The sequence below is a fragment of the Odocoileus virginianus genome, chromosome 3 (genome assembly GCF_023699985.2).
Source record: "Odocoileus virginianus isolate 20LAN1187 ecotype Illinois chromosome 3, Ovbor_1.2, whole genome shotgun sequence".
Lineage (NCBI taxonomy): Eukaryota > Metazoa > Chordata > Mammalia > Artiodactyla > Cervidae > Odocoileus > Odocoileus virginianus.
The window spans coordinates 25,702,082-25,730,079 of NC_069676.1; the positions used below are offsets into that span (position 1 = coordinate 25,702,082).

At 39.6% G+C, this 27,998-nt stretch overlaps 1 long non-coding RNA gene across 1 annotated transcript; it reads left to right on the forward strand.

The window, feature by feature from the left end:
• On the forward strand, positions 1–27,972 carry LOC110127778 (uncharacterized). The gene is made up of 2 exons (XR_002310932.2): positions 1–226; positions 27,481–27,972. It is a non-coding gene; the product is annotated as an uncharacterized lncRNA (long non-coding RNA).
• Positions 27,973–27,998: the final 26 nt, after the last annotated feature.

Below are 27,998 nucleotides of genomic sequence, written 5' to 3' on the forward strand. Positions count from 1 at the left end.
TTTGCAATTGTTTTTATTATGAAGATTGGTGTGTTTTAAGTTAATTCACCATAACCAGGAGAAGCAGAATTCTTCTCTTTAATTATCTCTTCTAGTGTATGCTGACTTTATTTATTATTTATTTGTTTATTTTTTGCTTTTTCTCAGTTTAGGCTGAAAATGGTCTCTCTGGAGCCTCATGACTTGCAAGTTCAATGCTCAGCAGACATTGACAGAACTTTTGTGTGTAAGTTTCAAATTTTCAAGATGAAATATAGTTGGTTGAGTGTTATAACTGATACTGGAGGGAGACAGGGAAAGATATTGTATGTGGGAGTATCATCTGGCTTATTATCTGAGTCACAGGGAAACAGAAAAAATTCTCTAAGAAGAAGTAATGGGATTTGAAGAAGGGAAAAGTGAGAGCAATAGTACTCAAAAGGAAGCAGAATCAAATGGAGAAGAAACGCAGATAGATATAACAAAAGTATGACTTGAAATCTCAAGTTGAAATCTCCAAGGCTCTATTTCCTGACAGGCTTTATGATTTACTTATTTTTTAAAGTGGGGAGCTTCCATGGGAGTCTTTCCAAACTACAATAGTTAAAAAAAAGAAAAAAGAAAAAAAAAAGATATGATGTACTTTATCTAGCTTTTTGTTACATTTCTGTGACACATTCAAAACATCCTGACTAAAACAAAATGATCAGTCTCTAGGTTGGTAAAATCATCTGACAAAATACAGGTTAAAAAACAGGAAGACAGTTTTTAACTCTCTCATACTTGTATTATCCGGTTCTGTTGATCTTCTTTGGTAGGTCCTTGATATTAGCACACAGCTATGCAGTGTGCTAATTTGTAGTATTTTGATTTTCTTTGCATTTCCTATTGGGGCTTCCGTGATGACTCAGATGGTAAGGAAAGTGCTTGCAATGTGGGAGACCTGGCTTTGATCCCTGGGTGGCTTAACATTCGTCTTGAGAAACAAGACTCTACAAGGTGGCCTTCTCATATTTTTTGAAAAGTGCTGGCTCTTTGCCACATCCACGTCATTATGCCTGTGCAGTCTGTGTTAGTTTGTGACACGTGCCTTCTGTGCCTTATTTCCCCAGCATGTATCCTTCATTCATGTAGAAATAGGTGAGGCCTTTCAAAAGCTGCTCAGCTGAAGGAATGCCATTTTATGTGGCTCCATTGGAAACAGAATCCTTCATTGAAAATGGGAGATCTGTATAACCCCATGACTGACCAATGGCTAGGATATTTTCGAAATGATAGAGTATGATGTACTGAGAATAGTTTGTAAAAGCCATGTAGCGTTTATCTGGTTCTCTTCCTCACTTGCTCTGCCATCACATGAGACTCCTTAAGAATCCCTGTGAAGAAGGATAGGTGTTCTTCTACTAATAACCAACAAGAGGGGCTTCTCTGGTGGTTCGGTGGTCAAGAATCGTTCGGCCAGTGCCGGAAACCTGGATTTGACCCCTGATCCAGGAGGATCCCACCTGCCGCAGAACAACTAAGCCTGTGTACCACGACTATGGAGCCTGTGCTCTAAAGCCAGTGAGCTGCAACTACCCAGCCCACGTGCCACAACCACTGAAGCCCATGTGACCGAGGGCCTGTGCCCCGCAAGAAGAGAAGCCACAAAAAACAGACGCCTGCACACCACGACTAGAGAGTGGCCTCCGCTTGCTGAATGTAGGGAAAAGCCCACACAGCTACAGAGACCCAGCACAGCCAAAAATAAATGAATACAATTTATTTTAAAAAGTAATAATCAATGAGAAACTGAGAGCTTTGCTGCCAGTAGCTCCACTAGAGGGTCTTCGAGGCCCAGTCAAGCCTTAGAAGTAAAGTCAATACAACCACAGACAGCCTCAACACCATTAGAGTTCTCAAACCATAATCACCCAGGGAAGTCACCTCAAATTTCTGATCAGCAGACACTGATATAACAAATGCTTATTGTTAAGTCACTCTCTTGGGGTTTGATTTGTTATTTAGCAATAGGTTATTAACATGGTTCCAGGAAGACCAGGGCCAGTGCAGTTGAAATACTGTGAGTGAAACATAGATGATAGACTAATTTAGAGGGAGGTTTGGAAGTAGCTGATACATGGAACTGCAGACTATGATAAGGAAACTTCAGCTGAATGTCATCAGAGTTTTAAGTGTAGCATTAACACACTGAGGAAAAAGAGAAATAAACCAAATTTAATTGTTCATTCATTTAGCAAATATTTGTTAAATGCACGTTTATGGCAGGTATTGAGCTAGGTACCTGTGATACAATGATGAACAAGATATGATATATAAAATGCCTCCTTTATAGAATTTTCATTTCACTGTTCATGGCAATAGCAAACTAAAAGCAAAATGGATACATTTAGATTGGTACAGATTGTGAAGTGTGAGTGGTAATAGAAGGATTAATAGTGTTAGTAATAGTGATAGTGTTGCTGGAAGGGGGACCCCTTCTAGGGCCTGAAGGTGGGCTCTTGTCTAGCACTCAGAAATGAATTGTCTGAGGAGACACACGTGCTGACAACACAAGAGATTTTATTGGGAAGGGGCACCTGGGCAGAGATCAGTATGGTAAGGGAACCCAGGAGGGCTGCTCTGCCACGTGGCTCATAGTCTTGGGTTTTGTGGTGTTGGGATTAGTTTCTGCGTTGTCTTTAGCCAAGCATTCTGACTCAGAGTTCTTCCAGGTGGTGCACGCTTTGTTCAGCCAAGATGGATGCCAGAGAGAAGGATTCTGGGAAGTGGTTGGACAAATGGTGTCACTTTTTGACCTTTCCTGAACTCTCCCAGTTGGTGGTGGCTTATTAGTTCCATGTTCCTTACCAGGACCTCCGGTCCTAAAACCTCATGCAAATGGTTACTATGGTGCCTGGCCAGGGTGGGTGGTTTCAGTCTGCATGCTTCGCCTAATAATAGGACAGGGTTGAAAGAAAGAAACTGCCCTGGGGTCAGGGAAGACAGCATGAAGGTGATAAAGTCCATACCTTTAGGAAAGTACGCAGTAGGCATGGAAAAGTGATGATAATCATCTTCAGACACATTGAAAATGTCTTCAGGTGGGAAAGGATTTGATAGAACAGAAAAGAATCTAGTACTATCAGAGCAGTTCAGGCCAAGATGGGTAAAAATAAGCTTGCAAAAAGAGGCAGGAGCTTCCCTGGTGTCTCAGACGGTAAAGAATCCGCCTGCAATGCGGGAAACCAGTGTTCTATTTCTCAGTTGGAAAGATCCCCTGGAGGAGGGCATGGTAACCTACTCCAGTATTCTTGCCTGGAGAATCCCATGGACAGAGGAGCCTGGTGAATTCTATACAGTCCATGTGGTCGCAAAGAGTCAGACACGACTAAGCACGTACACACATTGGATCATGTAAAGTCTCAGAACCGTAGAATGGCATTTGGACAAAACAATATTCTAAATGCAGGAAATAACCACTGGAAGTTTCTGAACAGATGAGTATTAAGATCTGATTTATATTTTAAGATTTATTTGATGCTATAGTTTTTTAAATATTTTATAGAAAATATAGATAATTTATAAGATACATAAAGTGTTCAAATTTGTATTTTGAGAGGTGACAGGAAAAAAGAAAAAAACACCAGATTCTTTAGTGACTTTTGCAACGCATCTGGCTAGAGAAAATCTGTCCTGAATTAGCCCAGTGGCAGTCTGTGTGAAGAGAAGTAGATGGATCTGGATGCAGGATGTAGTTTGGACCTAGCTGTTGGAATTGCTGCTTGATTAGGATGGGACAATGGGTTAGTGAATGCCACAGGCTCTTTGTCTTTACAATCTAATGACATGATTGTTTTCCTGTCTAACGAATTACATGCAAGTGTTTTAAACACTTTAAAAACTGAAAGCAAATGTAAATTATGTTTTCAATTGCTAAAAATTATAGTATCTCTTGAAATCACTAGCAAAATCAGAAACTACTCAATTAGTAGGCAATGCTAGTTCTTTGACCTTGCCTAAGGTATATGAGGGAGAAGGAAATAGCAACCCACTCCAGTGTTCTTGCCTGGAGAATCCCAAGGATGGGGGAGCCTGGTGGGCCACCGTCTGTGGGGTCGCACAGAGTCGGACACGACTGAAGCGACTTAGCAGCAGCAGCAAGGTATATGAGAAAACAAGGAGAAAGTATATATGATAATGTGCAATAATAAATTCTGCAGGTAGAAAATATCAGAAAGGTCTGATGGGGCAAATGTAATGAGAATGATTTTCTGATGTGGACCTCTGTTTATTTAGAAATTAGATGTTAAACTCCTTCTCTGTATGCACATGTGCATCTATTTATTGTGTATGTAGATACTTTATATGCTTTATAGGTGCTTTTATTTTTACTATGATCAGAAAATCTCATTGCTTTCCTGTCCACCTCTCATACTATTTTAATGTTGTATTTTATATTATCCTCAGTATGTTATTTACGCTTCAACTCCTTCCTCCCATTATTTTAAGGGGAAAAAAAAGAGTATGGGTAGTTTTTATTATATTTCTTAATCCATAATAATATTTCCTCCAAGAATAATATCTATATTGTCAATCAAATTACCTAGAGACTGCTGATAAATATTTGGAATATTAGATATCATGCTTCTTTCTAGGCATTTATTCAAGATCAACTATTCTTTTTTGACAGTTGTTCGAGTTGATTTCCATGACTCTGCCATGTGTTTGCACTTGAAATTTCTTATCTTTTTAGTGAAAGGCATTGCATATTAAGCCATATTGCATTTAAGGAGGCATGTGATAGTTGCTCAGTCATGCCTGACTCTTTGCAACCCCATGGACTGTAGCCTGCCAGGCTCCTCTGTCCATGGAATTCTCCAGGCAAGATTACTGGAGTGGGTTGCCATTTCCTTCTCCAGAGGATCTTCCCAACCCAGGGACCCTGCATTGCAGGAGAGTCTTTACCATCTGAGCTACCAGGGAAGCCTACTATTAAGAGACATTACTAAGTATAAGGAAGCATGGAGACTGCAAAGGTGTGTGCCCAGTTAAAAGTAAGTTGCCTTGTGATAAGACTTTTCTCCCAAGGCCATTCTTTATAGATTTTGTAAGGCAAAACATGAGGGAGAATCTCTACTTAGAAATCTGAAAGCAACCTGAAACTTGTAGTGTGAGATCACAGCCACCCTATCCTCATTTCCAATAAAAATTCATTCTGTATGGTTTTTCCCCTAAAGTGGTATTACTTTCACTGATTACATGATTTCTCTCTTCTTTTACTTTTTATTCCCCTCCTATTCTTGTTCACCCGTACCCTTCATGTTGCTACCTGTAACCCACAGACTGTCTTTTCATGAACTCAGTTACCATCTCCACACTCGTCCTAATCGCATTTTACTCTATTTTACTCTATTCTTTTTTCTTCTTCCTGTTGTCATACCTACAATCCAGTATGTGTATATACATTCTTATATGTGTCCATGTACAAAGGTATGCATGTGTATATATGTGTATATACCAGTGAGGCTATAAACAGACTGATTTCTCACACTTTCTTCTATCCCCTTACCTAATCATTGCTGTCCTCATTTTCTTTTTTAACTTCTCCTGGAGTGAGGCCATGCACCCAGCTATAGTACTCTTGTTTCTGAGTAACAGGTTTTTAAGGATGAGAACTCTACAGTCAGAAACATGAAGCTTCCAGCCCTGGAGATTGTTATTACCACCTGGGAATAGCAGAAGTTACTAGAGATGGATGAGAGGAGCAGGCTTTCTAGCAGCTCTCAGAGGAAATTGCTGAAGTACAAAATCATGCTTGGGGCTGAAATATACTCTCTGCAGATAAGAGCTGTTTGATTGGAGTTTCATTTTTTCTTGATGGTAAATGCACATTCAAGAGAATGTGATATATCATATGTGTGTGTGTGTGTGTGTTTGTGTGTCATACTTATATTTATATATATAGAAATTTGAAGAAAAATAAAAAATTTATTAACTATGGAGCCACAATCCAGTTTAAGAAATAGAATATGTCTGCTTCTTAAAAAATCCTTTTGTGCTCTATCTCAACATAACCTGCCTTCCCCTCTAGGGTAACCAATAGCCTAAATTTTGTACTTATAATCTCCTTACTTTTCTGCAAAATTTTATTACCTATAAATTTGCAAATGCTCTAAAGGGAAAAGCATTGCAAAATGTCATGTTGACCTAATGAGTTTCCTTCTCTTCGGGGTATTTGCCCTGAAAGCCTTTTTGTTTGGTTGACTCTTCTAGTAATTCTTGATAGGGAAGTTGGCTTAATAGGAGCTCGTCTATCAGTTCTAGATGAAGAATTATTTCCACATTTAACTAAAAGTATGAAAATTGCAGTGTGACGTGAAGACACCTGAATTGAGGCTTCTTGTTTGAGAGAACATGGTAAAATATTTAGAGGTTTTCTGGGGAGGAAGGAGAAAGAGCATTTTAGGCAGATGGAACCAGTCCAAGCGGTGGGTATATGGAATGACTGGATATCACTGGGGCTTGACAGAGAGTCTCCTTTTCCTGCCCTCCCCCCTTTCTTTAGAGTGCTGAGGCTTGCCAGCTCCAAGTCATCCTGAAAGCTTGAGTAATATCCCTTTCCCTATGAGGTGGAGAATCAAATCTGCATTTAAAAGGCCAAGATAAATAGCATATCAGTATAAGTTTCACTACTAGACTCTATTTTTAAAACTCCTTCCTTGCTAACTTTCTCTAATAGCCTTTCAGTGTTGTGTGGTTTGCTTCTAGGGCAGTTGTCATAGCTACATGCCTGAACTCACTCTACCAGGGTCTTGCTAGCTTACTAAGGATCTACTGTTTACCCATCACTTTTGCCTCAAGTTGCTCATCATCTAGTTATGGGCCCAAGATCTAAATATACAGAAAGTCATTTCACTTTAACCATGGCTCGCTCATTATGTCTGGGATGGCATGAATCCTTATGGTATAAGATGTATAAATGTGTGCATTTACACCAGGTGGAAAGTGGAAGTCGCTCAGTCATGTCCGACTTTTTCCAACCCATGGACTGTACAATCCATGGAATTCTCCAGGTCAGAATACTGGAGTGGGTAGGCTCTCCCTTCTCCAGGAGATCTTCCCAACCCAGGGATTGAACCCAGGTCTCCCGCATTGCGGGCGGATTCTTTACCAGCTGAGCCACAAGGGAAGCCCATTTATACCAGGAAATGTGTGTAAAAATTATCTGGATGTAATAACAAAAAACTAGGAACAGTAGAAATTTCTCTCAATGGAGAATAAATAAGCTATGATACAAACAGTCAGAGGAATGTTAAAAAGGCAAATTTAATTCCTTCTTTTTGAATATATCTACATGGGTGCATCGCAGAGACATAATGTTGACTGAGAAATAAGTATTGTTCCCTTTTGTATAACATATATACAGACATGTGTACTAATATTAAGATAGCAAGTTTTTGTAAAAAGGATAACATGGGCCTTTAAAAACACTTATATGCATTTTATTCTCATAATATCCATATGCGTTAGACTCTATCATCTTACCCACGTTTTCAGATGAGGAAACCAGCAAGTTTAATAACTTGCCTAAAGTAACACAGGTAGAAAGTGGCTGAGCTGACACCAGAATCTGTGCTCCTCAAGGCCATGCTGTGTTGCCTCATGAAAGCCTGACACTCTTCATTGGCAGAATAGTCACCAACTTCATAATAATTGTTACCTCTCAGGGTGAGGAAGGAGAATGGAATACATGGCAGGACTTTTATTCTATGAACAGCATATTATTTTCTGAAAAAAGATTAAAGGAGATCTATAGGAAATTTGACATGATATTAAAATTTGTTTTATCTCAAGTTTCTCATATTAATGTTTCCCCACTTTTCTGGTTCGTTAAAACATGCAATTAATTGATTTTTTTTTTTAAAAGATGAATTATAAAGGGACTTCATGTCTTATGAGACAAGTAACCATAATAGCAAAACCTATCTTGACACAGTGTTACTGCCATAATTAGCACAATACTTAGAGCACTTGAGTGTTTACAGAGCATCATTACCTCATACATAAACAGTCCTGGGTGGTGAGTAAGACAAGTGTTAAATTTTACACAAAAGCAAACTGATGCTGAGAGAGGGTAAGTAACCTGCTACATCCATGCAGTGATTGGTTGTTGATAAGTCTGGTTTTGTTGCCTAATCCCGTGAAGATAACATAAAAACAGCACTTCTCTCATTAAGAATAGTCCAGAAACACATTAGGCATGGTAAAGTGCTTGGGAGAAAGAAATCCAGTCAACAAGACCCTAACTCATTCCTTTTATGGCAAAAAACCATGATTCCTATCTCTTATTTATCAGAAATCATGAATTAAAGCTTGAGAAACAGCTCTGGGTTCTTTCCTTTCCCATCTCCCCGTCATGACGCCTCCATAACACAATGAGAGGAGGCATAGATGAGGCGACCTAGTCTTTACGAGTACTAGCACAACTCCAGTGCTTTCTTCTAGACCTGTGCTGTTCACATGTGGCTGTTGAAAACTTAAAAACGTGGTGGTGTGACTGAGAAGTTATAAATTCTACCTGATTTAAATTTTAAAACTGAAGCACTATAAAATATATTTTTCATAAAATGCTACTTTATTATTTTTAAGACAGGTCACTTTAACATTTTCTTTCTGTGAGATACTATTGTTGCCTTTTCATGTCCATGTCAGACTTACTTAACAGATAAACATATCAGATTTAATCAGATCTGTCAGTGTAAGTGGGTAGATTCAATTTGAATGACTTTTTTTTTAATGCTCAGGTGTAACATTGTGTTTCCTGTTTAAACATTTTATGCAAGCAGCACAAGTTACAGTGATACCTACAATGTACAGTTCATTTATTTCAGTATTAATATGAAAGTTTAATCTACCTACTATATTACAATTTTGTAAATTTCACTTCATAGTAATGTACTTCATAGAATTGTTTGCATCTGATTATATCATATATCTTAAATATTAAGTTTTTAGAATACTGTCATTCCCCTCAAAAAATTTTACTTTGAAAGTTTAATATAAAAAGCATTTTAGGGGCTTATCAAAGAGAGAAAACAAAAAAGATGCGATCTCAAGACCCGGCAGGTTCAAGACCCGTTCCTTGAACAGCTTTGGATGGTAGTAGAGTTACTTGGCGGAGAAGGCAATGGCACCCCACTCCAGTACTCTTGCCTGGAAAATCCCATGGATGGAGGAGCCTGGTAGGCTGCAGTCCATGGGATCGCTGAGTCGGACACGACTGAGCGACTTCACTTTCACTTTTCACTTTCACACATTGGAGAAGGAAATGGCAACCCACTCCAGTGTTCTTGCCTGGAGAATCCCAGGGATGGGGGAGCCTGGTGGGCTGCCATCTATGGGATCACATAGAGTCGGACATGACTGAAGTGACTTAGCAGCAGAGTTACTTGGACATAATAGGGCCAGAAATTCCCCACTTACATTCTAGGAAGGTAGGAGACCAAGTAGCTTTGCATATCATAAAAGTGGAAACTGGAAGTTTGGGAGTGACTCAGTATAACTTCAGAAAGGTGGGAAGAATCCATGACCCTGGATCTTTGTGGGAGGAAATAGCTGCCCCACTTTGTCCTAATGAAGCTGGGAGATGGGCCCTGTTCCCCACCTCTTAGCTGAGACTTAATGAAATTTTGTATGGCTGTACACACCACTTCCCTGTCTTTCACCCTTGTACATACTCAGAAGCCCAGAATTTCCAGATAGGCTCCTGTGCGCCTGCTTATCTCCCACCTAAATGAAAGCGATGCATGCTCAGTGGCTCTGATCACAGACTACCTCAACACTCTTCTGCCTCAACACTAGAAAGGATGCATGCAGCTCTGTGTGAGTGTGAGTATGCACATGAAGTAACCGTGGCTATCTACTGGACACTATGGACAGAGGGTGGGAGTGGTGGTAAGGCAATTCCTCTTCTCTGCTTTTCTTTCCTGAAGTGGGATAGGCCTAAACAAACAAGGAACAGAGGGAAGGTTTTAGCAAAGAGAAGAAGGGAAGAAGGACATACTCTTTACAGGCTTGGAGTATATCTTCAAGTAGTATGCATGTCATTCTCCAGCCACCAAATGGGAACTGGATTCAAACCTTGGGTCATGATCATTGATTCCTGGCTGAGGCCAGATCTCTCATTCTATGACAGTCCAGCTCTAAAGGAGATCATGGACAGAAACTTTCTCTTGAAAACAGTGATTTTTTTTTTTTTTTTTTTTGCACTTATAATTGTAGTCAGTGGCCTGTGGATATAGAATAGAGTAGGCGTTGGTTTGGTATATATGTGTTGGAGGAGGAAGGGGTTTGGGATGATGACTTATCGCCAATGGGTCGGTACCTTGGGGATGGGAATATTGATGTTGTTGTTGTTCAGTTGCTGAGTCATGTCAAACTCTTTGCAACCCCATGGACCATAGCAGGCCAGGCTCCTCTGTTCTCCACTGTCTCCCCGAGTTTGCTCAAATTCATGTCCATCAGTTTGATAGTGATTGTGATAGTGATGCTATCTAACCATCTCATCCTCTGCTGCCCCCTTCTCCTTTTGCCTTTTGCATCAGTTGGCCAAAGTATTGGAGCTTCAACTTCAGCATCAGTCCTTCCAATGAATATTCAGGGTTAATTTCCTTTCAGGATTGACTGGTTTGATCTCCTTGCAGTCCAAGAGTCCAAAACTAAAGAATCTCCTTCAACACCACAATTTAAAAGCATCAATTCTTCAGCACTCAGCCCTCTTTATGTTCTAACTTATATCTATACATGACTACTGGAAAAACCATAGCTTTGACTAGACGAACTTTTGTCAGCGAAATGATGTCTCTGCTTTTTAATACACTGTCTAGGTTTGTTATAGCTTTCCCCCCCAAGGAGAAAGCACCTTTTAATTTCTTGACTATAGTCACTGTTGGCAGTGATTTTGGAGTCCAGGAAAATAAAACCTGTCATTGATTCCATTTTTTCCTCTTCTATTTGCCATGAAATGATGGGACTAGATGCCATGATGTTAGTTTTTTGAATGTTGAGTTTCAAGCCAGATTTTTCATTCTTCCCTTTCACTTTCAAGAAGCTCTTTAGTTCTTCTTCACTTTTTGCCATTAGAGTGGTATATCTACACATCTGAGGTTGTTGATATTTCTCCTAGCAATCTTGATTCCAACTTGTGAGTCATTCTCTCTTGTGTTTCTCGTGATGTACTCTGCATATAAGTTAATTAAGCAGGGTGACAATACACAGCCTTGTCCTACTGCTTTCCCAATTTGGAACCAGTCAGTTGATCCATGTTCAGTTCTAACTGTTGCTTCTTGACCCACATACAAGTTTCTCAGGAGATAGGTAAATGTTCTCTGGTATTCCAATCTCTTTAAGAATTTTCCACAGTTTGTTGTGATCCACACAGTTATAGGCTTTAGCATAGTCAGTGAAGCAAATTAGATGATTTTGTGGAATTCCCTTGCTTTCTCCATGATCCAACAAGTGTTGGCAATTTGATCTCTGGTTCCTCCATCTCTTTGAAACCCAGATTGATTGTGGTGCTCTGGAGAAGGAAATGACAACCCACCCCAGTATTCTTGCCTGGAGAATTCTGTGGACAGAGGGGCCTCGTCGGCTATAATGCATGGGGTCGCAAAGAGTCGGACATGACTGAGCAACTAACACAGCACTACTTGACTGTGAGGTGCAGATTTTGTCCTTGATGGAAACAGTTTAACCATCAGAATAGGGTACCACATTGTCATTTTCACTGACTTGGCAGAGCCTTGGATATCTTCTCCAAGGACACCAACAATTATGCCCCAAGGGAAGACCTAAACCCTGTGCCAAGGATTCAAACCCATTGAAGCCTAAGTTGCAAAATTCCCCCACGAGTCCTCATCTTGAATAACTCCATGGCATCTGGATGAAAGCAGTTGAAGCCCAATTGGAACAGCTGTAAAGACTAATTTGAAGAGGTTGATAGAGAGAGGCAAAGGGGTGATGTGCTCAGGCACTGAGTCATGGCCAACACGTTGTGACCCCGTGGACTGTAACCTGCCAGTCTCCTCTATCCATGGAATTTACCAGGCACGAACACTGGAGTGGGTTGCCATTTCCTTCTCCAAAAGGGATGAAGGGTTCCGCATGAAAGCTGAAGTGAAGGCAGACACTAAAGCCACATGATTAACCACCACTGACTCGACTCTAGGCCAAAAGGGGTGGAGAGAGCAGGAGCAGTATAGTTCGGCCTGGCACCATCCTACTTTATTCATCCTGCCCTAGATCTCATGTTGCTGACCTAAAAAAGCAAACTTTAGCTACTAAAGAGAGTACACATAGCCTATAGTTCTGAAAGATGGTGTTTTGCTTTTTATAACATACTTAATAATATTGTACATCCATCATTTTATTTGGTTCTCTCAACTTAACTCCAGGTATGCTGAGTTACCTCATAAATGGAAAATCCAGGACTCTAAACCTCAGGGGATGTTCCTTTTCCATGAGCCCATGAACCAAGTCTATCTCACTGAGGGAGAGGTGCTGACTTAAGAGATCTGAGTGACTGGCATTCAGTCACACAGCAAGTCATATCTGGCTCCTAGCTCTTTTTTATCTTGAGAGACACATGGGAGGAGGCAGTCAGGATGCACATACACCAAGGTGACTAGGAAGTGACGTATCCAAAAATGCCCTGGCGGCACAGTTCAGGTAGGATCCCCCACCTTCTCTCTCCCTTTCACAGTTTCCCCTCCGACTTATGACTACAGAAGCCCCCAAAAGCAGGAGAGTTTTTTTTCTCCAATACAGAAAATTTCATCAAATATTTTGTGTAACACCAGTGATGCACAGCTCCAGAGTGCATTATTTATCCAGGTGTGTGTGTGTAGTTGATCAGTCATGTCTGACTCTTTGTGGCCCTGTGGACTGTAGACTTCCAGGCTTCTCTGTCCACGGGGATTTTCCATCAAGAATATTGGAGTGGGTTGTCATGCCCTCCTCCAAGGGATCTTCCCAGCTCAGGGATTGAACCCAGGTCTCCCATATTGCAGTTGCAATTCTTTACCATCTCAGCCACCAGGGAAGCCCAAGAATACTGGAGTGGGTAGCCTATCCCTTCTCCAGGGGATTTTCCTGATCCAGGAATCAAACCAGGGTCTCCTGCATTGCAGGCTGATTCTTTACTCGGTGAGCTATCAGGGAAGCCCATTTATCCAGGAGGTAACATCAAATAAGATAAGGATAGGGATTCTTGGAATCATATACTCTCAAGTCCTGAACACCTAATGTTAGGACAGCAGCTCAGATGCATGAATGGTCTGGTATCTTGGGGATGGAATGAACACAAAGTCCTTTGAGCCTAGCTGCTAAGACTACAGATTAATCTTCTAAGGCAGATTCTGTCTAGGTGAATTCTTATGGGAAACCTCAGTCTTGAGAGTTTCCATTAAGGACTGAAATAAGCTTTTCAAGCCTTGGAACAGAGGCCTAGAAGACTTTGTTATCTATTTGGGTGCCCAGTAGGATAACCCCTGGGAATGTGGTTATTAAGCATTTAAATTAACTATAATAAAATAAAGTTAAAAATTCAAATGCTGCCAGACTACCCACACTTCAGTTGCCCAGTAGCCACGTACGCTTGGTAGCTATCACATTAGTTACTGCAAATGTAGAGCATTTTCTTCCTCAAAAAATATTCTGTTGGAAAAAGAACTTCTGTTAGTCCTAGAACCCAGAATCTAAATTAGCCTCTTCTTTTTCTGTGGTCATCAGGACAGCTTTGGGTTTCATCGGGAAGACCAAGTGAGTAGGTGGGCAGGACTGAGTCCTTATAGACACCTGCCCTCCAGAGAAGGCAGAAATGGTCAGCCTGAGCAGCCGGTGCCTGAGACATTAGGACCGAAGGCCGGGGGTTTCTGGAGATCAGTTCTGGGGGTGGTGTTCATGAACAGGTGGTAACAAGTTCTGTAAGTTACAGAATCCTCTGTGGAAATAGCTTCTCTAACAGGTCTTCTGCCTTGGATTGTCACTGGAGAAAATGTCCAGTTGGGTGAAAAGAATCTTTTGATTATCTAGTGAGCACAAAAAAACCTGCTTATCTGAAGGCAGAATCGTGTAGATTGTCAAAATGTCTTTTCCATCCACAGAGGAGATACCTATCACCTGTTCTGTATGTCAAGAAGAAAAGAAGAGAGCCACATGAACTGCATATGCAGTCCATAAGTTAAGAGCACTTGACATTTTCTATAACACAGCCCCATGATATGAATCAGCCACTGTCCAGTAAATGGGTTATGCTCAACATTTGCATTCATTAGCTGAGCTGTCATAAAGACAGAGTGTTGGGATTGTTACTTCTAGTCCTCATTCTATGCAGTAGACACTTGGAAAACAGGTGAATGTTGCCCACGTAGCTCATAGCAGGTTTCTGCGGGTAAGCAGCCGTTGGCATCTTTCTTCTCTCTTACTGTGCTTTTCAATGAGTACTAAAGAATTGCTTTAGGAGCTGGAGGAAGCTGTCAGATCCCCTGTGAGATTAAATGAACAAGCGGAACAGAAGAGAAAGGCAAAAAGAGACCTACCTGCTGGTGCAGTGGCATCCTTGCTTTGACTCAGAGCTGTCAGGAAAAGAGGGATCTCCAGTGCCAGCAGTAAAAATTGGCTCCTCCTTCAGTCCTCAATGTTATGATTGTCTCAGAAAAGTATAGTTTCCCATGTAAACACATTGGAGAGGACACTTCACCAGAAGGAATTTGCTTTGTCTTCAAAATGCTTCTGATAATATGCCAATCCTTCTAAACAAATAAATTCTTCCTAGGAATTCTTCCCTCCTTACAGCTGCTTCAGTTACTGTTGGGGCCAATTTGTAGATGCGTATATCTCCTTCGGGATATTATTGCCTCCATGCACTCTACAGACCAAGACCCTCAAATGCCACTCTTAAGTCCCCCCAAAAACACTTTCCTGCTCAGGCCCAGCACGGGGGTCTGAAAGAGGATGACAGCATATGATTTTCTTGTAAATAATCAGATTCATTTTGGTGATATGGCACATCTTTGAAACCATGTATCACTCCTAGACACATGTTAACACTCTTCATTCTCCTTTGCTGACTCCTAGACACATGTTAACACTCCTCATTCTCCTTTGCTGGTCCTCCTCATCTGCTCTTTCTTAAAGTCTAAGTACTCCAGAAACCAGCTCTTAATTTCATCCAATCCCCCGACTTTAAGTCCCACACATAGATGCTGCTGCCACCCCAAATTCAAACCCACACTCCTTCAGTTCAGTTCCTTCTCGATTGTCAGTGATTCCTCCTTTCCGCTGAAGGCCAAAAGTCTTAGCGTAACTTTTGAATTATCTGATGAGGTGCTGGTAAATGCTCCACAGTCAACTATCCAGGAAAAAAATAAAATTACTTGTTGAGTTTGCTGATTTCCACTGTGTGGATATTCTCACCATGCCTAGAAGCCATTGATGTGACTTCACCGTGGGCCAAGGTAAGAAGCCATGGCACAGTCAGCTCTCCTCAGCTGGTGTAAGCTGGGCTCCACCACTAGGTTCCTGTCTCTTTCCCTCACATCCCACCTTCAATTCGGAAGTAAATTCAACTAGCACTGCTTGCAAGCCACATCCAGACTCCAACTCTTTTTAACCCCTGCTCTGCACCATTCATGTTCTAGCCACCATCGTTTTCACTTCAAGTTTTGCAGTAGCCTCTTAACTAACCTCCTTTGCCTCATGTGGTCTATTCTTAACTAGAGGAATCTTTTTAAAAGATGAATTATGTCACTCCTCTGTTTGGGACCTTCTAGTACTTTCTATCTCACCGGGCAATTTAAAAGCCATCAAACAGTAGTCCATTCCTGCTTTGTTTTTCTGTATTTACCTTACTGTTTTCTAACATGATAGTTCACTGTCTTATCACTTATTTGCCTGCTTTCCCATTCTAAAATGTAAGCTCTTTGGTGCTACAGATTCTTGTCTCTCGTGTCTGAAGCCCCAGCTCGTGTAAGAGTAACAGACGTATAGTGAGCATTCAGTAAACAGTTGTTGAATGAATGAGTGAATCTTACCTCTTCACTGCTTTGACCCCATTGTTCCTCATCTTGCTGTCCTAATTCCTGGGGCTTGCTTACTCTTGCCTGATTACTGACCCAAATGACTGTCCCTCACTGCTTCAGATCCCACATTTAACAAGTCAGGTCCTCACACCTCCCTACTTTGTACGTGCTCCAGCACTGCCTGTTTGGGTCTGCCTCATTGCCATCTACAACCTGGAGTAACACATGAATATTCCTCTTCGGCTGCCTTCCAACATCTTCATATTTTTAGAAGGTGAATGATCATGTAACCCATTTTCTCTTCTATACTTGGCACTATGAGGATCACTGAAAACATACTTTAGGTGAATAATTATACTTCTGTGTTAAGCAAGTATCCATCATCACTGATACAAGTTCATAAAAAGGCGATTAGTAGATGAGTAAATAATCAGAGTCTTGATAATTAACATGTATTGAACTTTTACTGTATATTGGACACTGTCTGCTTTATCTCTTTATAGCGACTTTCATATCCACTTTTGTTGACTTAGATCAAGAGTTTGAATTTCTAAAATAGCCTTTCAGTCATAATCCATGTTTTTACCTTTTTCCCTTCCGATACTATCATTCACAGTATAATCTCCCTGACTTTTAAAAGTGTTTTAAAATGCTCCTGACCCCTCTAACCATAATTAATAAAATCCAGATTCTTTATCCATATCCAGGGATAATACTTAATATCAGCAGGTGCTTACTGTTTCAAGTCTTGATGGAATGCTTTTCGTATAATTATCTTATTTAATGTCCTCAACAATCCAATGAGGCAGAAAAAGAGGTATGCAGAGGTTAAATGGTTTTTTCAGTGTCATGCATTTCATAAGTGGTGACACTGGGATTTGAACCCAGTCGCTTATTCTGCTGTCCTGTTTCCCCAATGAGTAAACTGGCAGAAAGTACTCCCTCAACTTCATTTCCTACTGTGCCCTCTGCCTATCAAGCTATACAACAGACATACAGACTCCTTTGCTGCTCCTGGAACACATAAAACTAAATTTCCTTTGTCAGTAAGGCTCTCCTGGACCACCCAATCTAAAGTGCAATCCCTGCTCATAACACCCTCTTCTTTACCCTCACAGGGATAGTCACACCTTAAGGGTTTACTTGCATATTCATCTTTGTCCACCTCATCTATTTTAATTCAAAACAGCCTACACCTAGAACTTTTCCACTTCTTAAACATCTGTAGAATCCATTTATGAACTTACTGTCATTAAATCTTCACTATAAACTCTGAGGAAGTGCCACTCTTCATTAAAAGAAATAGTGAATAATTGGCCATAGGTCAAAGAACCTATTCTTGGTGAAGCCTAGATTGCAACCCCAACCCTTTTGATTGCAGAGTACTAGCAAGCTATACTTCTTCCCTAGATGCTCAGGATTTGAGGACCCTAAACAAGGAGATTACTGAAGCAACTGGCAGATGGGCTTAATAATCTCCTCTATAATTATCTGCAAATTTGTAAACCTTGAAGTGAAAAATAAATCCTCCCTCCTCAGGTCTCTTTTTAGAATGATGACTGAATGACCTAAAGGAGCCTCATCCTGGGGGCTTGCATTGAGCAAGTCACAGGGCAAGGAGGCAGCTAATTGCTGAACTTGATTGCAACCGCTAATCACAGTCATAGGGAAAAAAAGTGTTGGGAATTAATTAGGCAAGGACCTTCCGAACAGCAGCAGGAAGCCTCTGAGTGACCTTTATTTACAGTCAGTTAAACAGAAGTGTGACTAAAAATGCCAGGGAGCAAATCAGATTATTAATATTGATTGCTTAAAGAAAATGAATAATTTAGAGGCCTAGTCAGAATAAATATCCAGTGACAGAGATGAAAGAGCGCAGCACACCACATTTCTAACATTCATCCGTCATGTGGCAGTGTCCCCTGCTCGGAAATTGAGAATTTTCACCCTCACAAAGCACAATTAGTTTCATGACCCAGCATGACTGCCACTAAGAACTGTTCTCATTCAGCCAAGTATGGGGAAAATCCAGGGTGTTGAACTAAAGCTTTTGTCAACACTTTGCATGGTAAACTAATTACAAGTTCATGGAAGGTTTGCTTTCTGATTTTTATCAATAAAACATCAGCCAGAAGAAGTTGGATTGCATTTTCTATGCTTACTGAGTAAAGTCCCATGCTTCCGTTTTTGATTACTGTATACATTGTATGGTGCATAGATGACAGAAATATTCAATGGGAAAGGCAAAGGTTTCAGATTGCTTATAAGTAAAGATTTTCAGAGGCTCTCTCCAACTTTTAATAAAAGTTGCCTTTCATAGGCTAGAGTCAGTTTTATACCATACCTCACCAGTGTCATGCCTCTGTCCTAACTCCATTTGATGATAAGACAGACTTGGAATATTTATTTTTAGCAACATCTTGAACAGGTACTTTTGAATTACATATTTTCTTGAAGCAGTGATTTTTTAGACTTTTATGCCATGTTGAAGGGTTTAAGTTGTACTTAAAGTTATGTTCTCTACCTGCAAATATTAATTAAATTTCCTGGTGGGGAGTTATTGCAATAATTATGTTTTAGGGAAGTAGATATTATTAGTTTTGCTGAAGTGGCAGTATTTCAGGACTACCACAGTGGTGGAGAATCCAGGCATATTCACTTTGGATAGGACTCAGAGAAATTAAGCTCTGAGGCTATCAGATTAATGTATCAAATCAACTAGCCATGTTCATGGTAGTCACAATTTCTATATGACAGTAAACATAATTTGTAAACCAACCAATAAAGCAAGTCAAATCATTCATTTTCTCTATCCAGTATAGGCATTAGTATTCATTTATGCCTATATTAATTTATGTCATTCATACCAAGTATGTGTAGGTTCAGTTGTTGAGTCATGTGTGACTCTTTGCAATCCCATGGACTGTAGTCCACCAGGCTTCTCCATGTCCATGGAATTTCCCAGGCAGAAATACTAGAGCAGGTTGTCATTTCCTACTCCAGGAGATCTTCCTGACCCAGGGATTGGACCGGAGTCTCTTGCGCTGGCAGGCAGATTCTTTGCCACTGCACCACCTGGGAAGTCTAAGTATAGATACTAGCATTATCACATACACATACACAAGGCATAGACACTGAGATGAAATGTTTTCCAGTTCTTAACAGTGAATAGAATTGAATTTTTTTCCCTCTTTTAAACACAGTTTGAAGTACATTCCCTTAGTACTCAGCTATAGAATGTCAAAATATATTGCCAGATCATCTCCCCAGGGGTTCCGTTGCCCTACAGTTGGGAAGGAACCAAATGCAAACCTCAGTGAGGCTGAGATAATTTCCCATGTGAATTATTGACTTACATTGCTCTCATTCTATTGCCTGTTAGACTTCAACAAATATTGCCCAACTGTTAGGTCTGACTGACCCTAGGTGAGACCCACGATTAGCCTACTTATGTTCTTGTGGTCAAAAAAAAAAAAAAAAAAAAAGGTACTAAAGTTTGGGAGATTACGCCAAGTATTGCTGACACCTTCCAATATGGCTGTTATTGATCTAAGCATTGATGGGATATTTGTCAAACATGAATGAATTCTCATTTCTCTGTTCACAGGACCGATGGTCCTATTCTAAAGGAATGTTTTTTTTTTTTTTCCCCTAGTAATAGGAATTACTGCTTTTGAACTGTTCTAGGGAACAATAAGAAAGTCATTCAGTTATGCATCTGTCTTGCTATATAGACTTTTTTCATGAAAATTTGCATTATTATAGCACTCCTTTTGGAGGGAGAAAAGGTCATGTGAAAATCAGGTTCCACAGCCCTCTATCATCGAGCACTGGTATACTAGCACCTCGTCGTTCAGTCACTAAGTTATGTCCGACTTTCTGTGACCCAGTGGACTGTGGCACACCAGCTTCCCTGTCCTTCACTGTCTCCCAGAGTATTCTTGCCTTGAGAACCCTATGAACAGTATACCAGTACTGCAGACTGATAATCCTCTGACGGTGACATTGTCCTTCACTTGGTATATTGCAGGTAGATAGAGGTTAGTAGAAGATATTTCTTTGCCCCACAAATTTGGAAAATATCATTATTTATAAGCTACTTGATACTATTTCTAGAATCCAGTATCTTCCTGACTGTTTTAAATTAGCTTGTTTTTTTTTAAACATGTGAAACTAATGTTCAAAAGAAAAGCATCAACAGAAAAAATGCAGATAGCATTCATTAAATGTGAGTATAACGTTTTAATCATATCTGATGTTAAAGTAATACAGTTTTTTTGAGGTGTGCTAAATGATTCAGGTGGTTGGCAGGTTGGTTACCACAAGTCATTAGATTGTGAGGGAATTTTGGGGGCTCTTGTTTGCATCTAGTTACTAGCACACTGAACGTGGCAATCTTTCCTCTCCAAAGCAATTTTCCCTTTTAGAAAACCAAACAGTGCAGTATTATGGCCTCTCCTTTAGATTCCAGAAGCCCACCTCGGATGGGACTAGACTGTGGGTACAAAGTAGAGCTCACCTGCTGATTCTTTTCCCATTTGAAGACAACAAAATGAATCTGGTTCTTTGGAAAGACAATACTGTGCAAATGTGCCTCTTTTAATATATGAAAGCTAACATTAAATACTTCATCTTATGGCATTCTGGTGCTGGGAAAGATTGAAGGCAGGGGGAAAAGGGGACAACGGAGGATGAGATGGTGGGATGGCATCACCGACTCAATGGACATGAGTTTGAGCAAGCTCCAGGAATTGGTGATGGACAGGGAAGCCTGGCATGCTGCAGTCCATGGGGGTCACAGAGTTGGACATGACTGAGCAACTGAACTGATGGCGTTTTGAGACTTCTTGCTTTTGCTACCTGAGGGTGTGATTTTCATGTTAATTGCGTGTCATTTGTAATGGGGAGGCCTGGCTTTACGTGCAGATGTGCCCCATTCTTTTCCATTATGGAAAGTAAATAATATGATTGTAATAATTCCTGGTATCGGATTATAAAAGCAGCATCTTTAGAATCTGCAAATGTGCTGTTTTTATTTTATCCCTTTGTTTATACACAGATTAAAACATGACCCCCATGGCTACAGCCTGTAATTAAATAGTGTTCTAAGGCTGTCACAGAGCAAGGGAGCGGTGCTTGAGTGACTTTGAAATAGAGTCAACACCTGAGGAATACATTTTCTCCTTTGTCTTTCCCTTGGCCTTGAATGTTTTGATAATGTTGAAAAGACACAATAAAAAATGTTATTATTTAATGAGCAAAGAAATGTAGCTAGTCACTACACTGCCTGCTGCAGGAAAGAAAGATTTTTCGATATTACTTGAAGGATCGCAGGGTTGGGGGTGGATATTTTCCATATAATTAATTTCATCTTAATTTGCTTGGTTTTCTGTAGATCATCAGATAGAAACTGCAATATGTTTCTTTGTCTCTTTTATCTCCCTGAAGTCTCAGCATAATTTAGAACTAGGGACAAGCGATTCTTTCGCACTTTACATGCAAGTCACAGTTTCCTTATTGGGTTCCAAAGGATCCCTGGTCTCCAAGCTCCAGTACACAGCTGCCGCTGCATATGTTCCTGCTGAAAACGAAAACTTGCTGAAATAATCATTCCCTGTGTTTTTCAAAGGCTGTGTTTAAAGTATTACTTGACACATCTCATTTCTTTAGGGAACTTGAGTTCATATCACAAAACAGCAGAGCCAATAAAACCCAAAGGTTTATTTTTTTGTAGTTAATATTGGATATTATGAACAATCTTAAGAATCACTAATAATCAAATGAATTTGGGCCTGAAGCATTATATGTACTTTAGTTTCTCGCATGCAAAACACAAAGATAAATTAACACAGTAGTGAATATAAAATGTGGGTACTTTTCCATGCACATTATTTAAAAATGTAAATTCTGATATACACACAAAACTAGTACCACTTTTGTTTGAAACTATTAAAGGCTTTATTAATTGTTTTTCTTCTATGATCTTGATGCTGATTATTTCCAGCGCTCTCTATAAGTAGCAAAAGTAGAAAATAATGTTTCCTTTGCTTTTCTAGCGTATAGGATCCGCACCAGTTACCTTAAATCACAGGATACATGAAATCCGCCATCTAAGTAGAGACACTTCCAAGCCTAGATGTCTGTGGACTTCTGGCTCCTTTATTACATATAAATAAGATAGTAAATAATATAGCTCCCACCCAATAATTTTCCAAAGTTAACATGGAGAAAGAATCATTTGGACATAGCCAGGATCTCCATTCATTTTAAAGTTAGGTTCCTATGGGAGAACATTATTTCTGAAAATAAAAACTTTTGTTATCAGCATCCCTGAGAGATGTAATTAAAAGTATAAGTAAATGGAAGTTAGCCTGGGCAGAATTCAGTGACAGCCCAAAAAGCAAATTAACATTTAGGACTTCCTACCTTTTTCTTTCAAGCAAATAAGAATAACAAGGTAATTTTCTCAAAAGCCCCAAGAATGTTTTGGGAGTTTTGTTTTACCCACCTTTCCCACTCCGCCCCCTCCATTCTGGATTGTCAAACAGAAATAGTAAACATTTCCAAATGTGGTTTTAATCCAATAATCATTACCAGATTGAATTTCAAAGAATTCTGAAGATTTTTGTTTTTATGTTTGAGAGAAAGAAAAAATAAGTTGCATTTGAATAATATTTCAGTGGTTTTGTAAATAATATTTATGTTTAAATTTAAATACAAAGTGTGGATAATTTAAGGTAATAATTTCAGTAATTACAGAGTCCCCTTTTAGCTAAGTCTTAATCAGCATGGAAGAAGATCTTTTTGTGGCTTTAATTCATTCAGATGATGTCAGCAGATTCTGAGGCAGGAAAATAGATATATGTTCCTTTGATGTTTTTCTTGGGAAAGTTGGAAGTGTATCCTGTGGGGAAGATACATTTCCCCTTGCCTGCTTAATAGCCCCTAGAGACACAGGAAGTGACCCATATAGCTATATTTGATTATTATACAGCCATTCAATTTTTGAATAATTCAGTGATTAATTTTTATTAATTAGAAAAGTTATAAGTATGGCCAATATAAAATAATTTGTAAAAATCCCTGTCATTAACTACTTAAAGGTGGGGTGAGGGGAAACTATTTATGACTTGAACCATTTAGTTCTTTTTAAATAAAACTTATACTGGTCAGATACTCTGCTATCAAAGTGGCCTTGACAATTCATGGGCACAGTGTTTATCCTGTTACAGTCCATTTTACGTCTATACTTGATTCTTAATAAATGTGTCTTCCTTGACCAAACCCACTGAAAATTAAAATGATTTCAAGTATGATGGTTACTAGGTTGAGCTGTATGGATTTTCATAAAATTCCTTTTAAAAATCTTTTGTTCACCTATCTTAATAAAAAATTCTAGTAAATAGTATAAACTCTAGAGAAGAACATGTTTAGAATACCACATATGGCAAGCTAGCACTATCTGGAATTAAATTTTGTGAACTTAATCATTCTGTATGAAGATTACACCTCAAAATACCTACACTCTCAAAACAATTTACAGATCAGGAACATTGTTCATCATTATTTAGTATATCTAAGAAAAAATACATTATGTAATATGCTTAATTACCCCCATTTGAAGTTGTGACAGAACTCTTTATAAAATTCTTTACAAATATCTTAATTTGAGAAAAAACATATGTTTTAAAAATATGAAACCTGTTGACTGATTTCTTATGTGGGAGTCTGCATAAGAAGTAACAGAGAATGGGATGTCGGTTCTGCCAATAAAAGAGGGGAGGACTGTAACTGTGAACTGACGGGGCTCTAGCCAGCAGACTGGACTGATCACTTGTGAGAAGCAAGAGACCACAAACCATGAATGACTTTAGACTTGCCAGACTAGATTTGAGTAGCCAAACAGAAAATGATTGTATGAACAGAAATAGGGGGAATGGGAATTTGGGGATACTATAATGAGTTCAGTTTTGAATCTTTTGAGTTTCACTGAACCTCCAGAACAGGATATTTAGATGAGAGATGGAAACAGCTGAATGTTTAAATGTTGAGGCTGGGGAAATAGCTGTGGGAGTCATCTATACCCATATCTATCTCTGTATTTGCTGATTGAAAATAAGAAATGAACACTGGATAAGAGAATGATTACCTATAACCCTGCTATCCAGAAATAATCAAATAATATTAATATAATAAGTAATTCATTCTTCAGTCTTTCCACTACACACATATACATACATAAACGTGTTTTTCATCCACTCACCTGCATGCGTAACTATTCTGTTCTGAAAACTTGTAAGCAGACAGCTACAGTGTTTTAGCATAACACTGTTACAAAGTCCTAGAGTTGACATGTCACGTTGTGACCAAATTGCAATAATAGTAACTAGGAGAAAAGAATAATAGACTGGGAGAGCACCTGATTAAGTGCTAGTAAATGAGTCTTTTTTAGCATAGCGTGTTTAAAAGAGGATTTGAATCCAAAAAAAAACCTTTTCAAAAGTACTGTATTTTAAGTCAACACATCAAATCAAAATTGTCTCACTAAATTCCTTCTGTCTTCCTAATGCTTGCTCCTCTTCAGTCTGAGACATGATTACAGCCAAGTTAATTAGCATAATCAAATAACTGTTTGGCAAATCTTTTATTACATTAAGAAAAAGAGCTTGCTCTAGGTTGGTCTACATCACAATTATGGCAGTCCTGTTTGAACCCATGATAATGGTTTTAGACATTACAGCCTCAAACTGCTGAGTTTCAGAAGTTCCAACCAAAACTGCAGTTCCCTGCAATGTCAGTGCAGGCACACAAGAAGGGGGAAAAAATTACTCAGGGAAGAAAATTATATATAAATCAAAAGTATGAAAAACATTGCCTTCATCTGTGCTTCAGTAACATAGTATAAAGCTACAAAGAACAATGGGTGTGTGCCTCTCAAGTCTCCAGTGAGAAAAACACGCAAAAGCTCACAGAGCTCAAATGTTTTTTTCAAAATGTCCGATTAGGAAAATCAATTAACTATGCATAAGTGGCCCTGTGGTGAAATTGGTTCATTTCGTTGGACTAGGAAGAAAAACTGTGAAAAATCCATTTTTTCTCTTGCTGTACCCTTCCACAAAGCTATGATGAATAGGAAGATGCCTTACAGTGTCTCAGTGTGGTTTACTCTCAGCTACCAGGTATGACGGCTCAAACTCTTTCTCACAGAATTCTGATTTTTACATAAAATCTGAGCAGGTTTTTACTTTTTAAGGTTAACATTGTGTGTTAGGATCCTGGTCTTCCAAGACTAGCTTTGAAATAGAATTTAAGCACTCCAAGTTATCCTTTCTGTAGAGATCTAGAATATAAATAGACCTAAATCTTTCTCTTTTTGGTTTCATTTTTCATACTAACAGTGGGTGAAGGGGCACACAGCAACAATGGCCAAAACAAGTGCAAATTATAGAGTTTCCAGAAATTTTCCAACTTTGTCTTGATGATTATCCCATATTCTGAGAGTCTTGCTGATATCTTTTGCTCCAGAGCATGAAGTTAATCAAATTTTACTTTTCTTCAATCCCTGGATTTCCCTAGATGATAAAGAACGTTTCATTATTTCAGATTGGTTCAGCATAAAGGTCTGATAAAACCTACTGGTGTGAGAATAGATGTGCATCCATAGGAAATTTATATAAGCCTGATTTTATGAGAGTGATTTGCATTTCTGTAGATTACCAGACTCTCTCATCAGATAAGTGTGCCTTCTATTCTCTAAATCTGAGGTCGTAGTAGGGTGTTTTCTCACCATAAAAGTTCTGCACTATCTAAACAGAAACTACAGTCTGGAGTTCTCAGATACTGCTTGGATCCCAATCCTCTCTCCATCAGATTACTGCCTGAGTGAGTTAATCTCTCTCTGCCTTCAGGTCTCTTCTATGAAAAGAGAGATCATATTACCTGCCTCATAGGGATGCAGTGAGAATTCAATAAGTTTATGAGATAAAATGGCCCACAACTGTGCCTTTCACATTGCAAGCACTGGTAATTACTATCATTGTGAGGATTTATTTTGTAATAAAGTTGGGTTAGGCCTACACTGGCATTGTGGTACAGAATTGTGTCCCCCACAAAATTTGTGTATTGAAATCCTAACCCTCAGAACCTCAGAATGTGCCTGTATTTGGAGATAGGGTCTTTAAAGAGATGAGCTAAAATGAGGTTGTTAGGGTAGACTTTAATCCAATATGACTGGTATCCTCCAAGAAGAAAAGGTTAGAGCACAGACATGAAAGGAAGACACGTGAGGACATAGGGAGAAGATGGACATCTATAGATTAGGAGAGAGAGGCCTCAGAAGAAACCAGCCCTACCAGCACTTTGATCTCCAACTTCTAACTTTAGAATAGTAAGTAAATGCTGGAAATGGTGCAGAGAAAGGGGAACCCTCTTACACTGTTGGTGGGAATGCAAACTAGTATAGCCAGTATAGAGAACAGTGTGGAGATTCCTTAAAAAACTGGAAATAGAATTGCCATATGACCCAGCAATCCCACTGCTGGGCATACACACCGAGGAAACCAGAATTGAAAGAGACACGTGCACCCCAGTGTTCATTGCAGCACTGTTTACAATAGCTAGGACTTGGAAGCAACCATTGGCAGATGATGGATAAGAAAGCTGTTGTACATATACACAATGGAATATTACTCAGCTATTAAAAAGAATGCATTTGAATCAGAATCAGTTCTAATGAGGTGGATGAAACTGGAGCCTATTATATAGAGTGAAGTAAGTCAGAAAGAAAAACACCAATACAGTATATTAATGCATATATATGGAATTTAGAAAGATGGTAATGATGACCCTATATGCGAGACAGCAAAAGAGACACAGATGTAAAGAACAGACTGTTGGACTCTGTGGGAGAAGGTGAGGGTGGGATGATTTGAGGGAATAGCATTGAAACATGTATATTATCATATGTGAGATAAATCGCCAGTCCAGGTTCGATGCATGAGACAGGGTGCTCAGGCTGGTGCACTGGGATGACCCAGAGGGATGGGATGGGGAGGGAGGTGGGAGGGGGGTTCAGGATGAGGAACACATGTCAGCCATGGCTGATTCATATCAATGTATGGAAAAACCCACTATGATATTGTAAAGTAATTAGCCTCCAATTAAAATAAATAAATTAATTTAAAAAAAAAACTTTCTCCTAACCTAACATCCATGGGAAACCTTCACAGGGATGATAGCATACCGTTGGTGAGCTTAGAGTTGATTATGAATAGTTACTTCTGTAATTCTGTTTGTGTGTGTGTGTGTGTTGTGACTCTATATTTGAGAACTACTTTTAACAGGACAGAAAACATTTCTGTTTTAAAACAATTGTGGACATCATGAAGCCATAGCCTTCATTTCCCTGAGTCTAGCTGGCAACTAATCTACTTTTCCACAGGTAACATATTGCCACCTGATTCTGAAAAGCGCCCGTCATTTCCACGACACCAGTGGAGGCCCTGGGTGGTGCGGCCAGCCAGCGAGGCCCTGCTGAGCACCCTGTGATGAAGACAACACCTGCTCAGAGGGATTCCTTTTCGTGGGTCGCCATTACCACTAGAAGTATGGTTCATGTCTGCTGCTGACTGGTCAAAGACATAGTGTCAGTTTTTTAATAACAAGCTGGGAGCCCTTGCAAGTCAAAGGAAGGGAGGGAGAAAGCAAAGCATGCCCAGTGTTATTTCAATAGGCAAGCTCCAAAGTCTTCTAAGGTTGACACTGCCTAATTAATGACGGCACCAAATGGAGCCAAAAGCGTGAAGTCTGCAAATGGCTAATAATGAGGGCTAGATAGATATACCCCACTTTCCATGCATGTTCATAGGGCTGGCTGCAGAATGTAATTGAGGTAAATGGGGTTTTCTGCTTGCTTCTTATTCTTTAATGCTGAGAGGGTGTTTGCTATTCTCTTCTCTT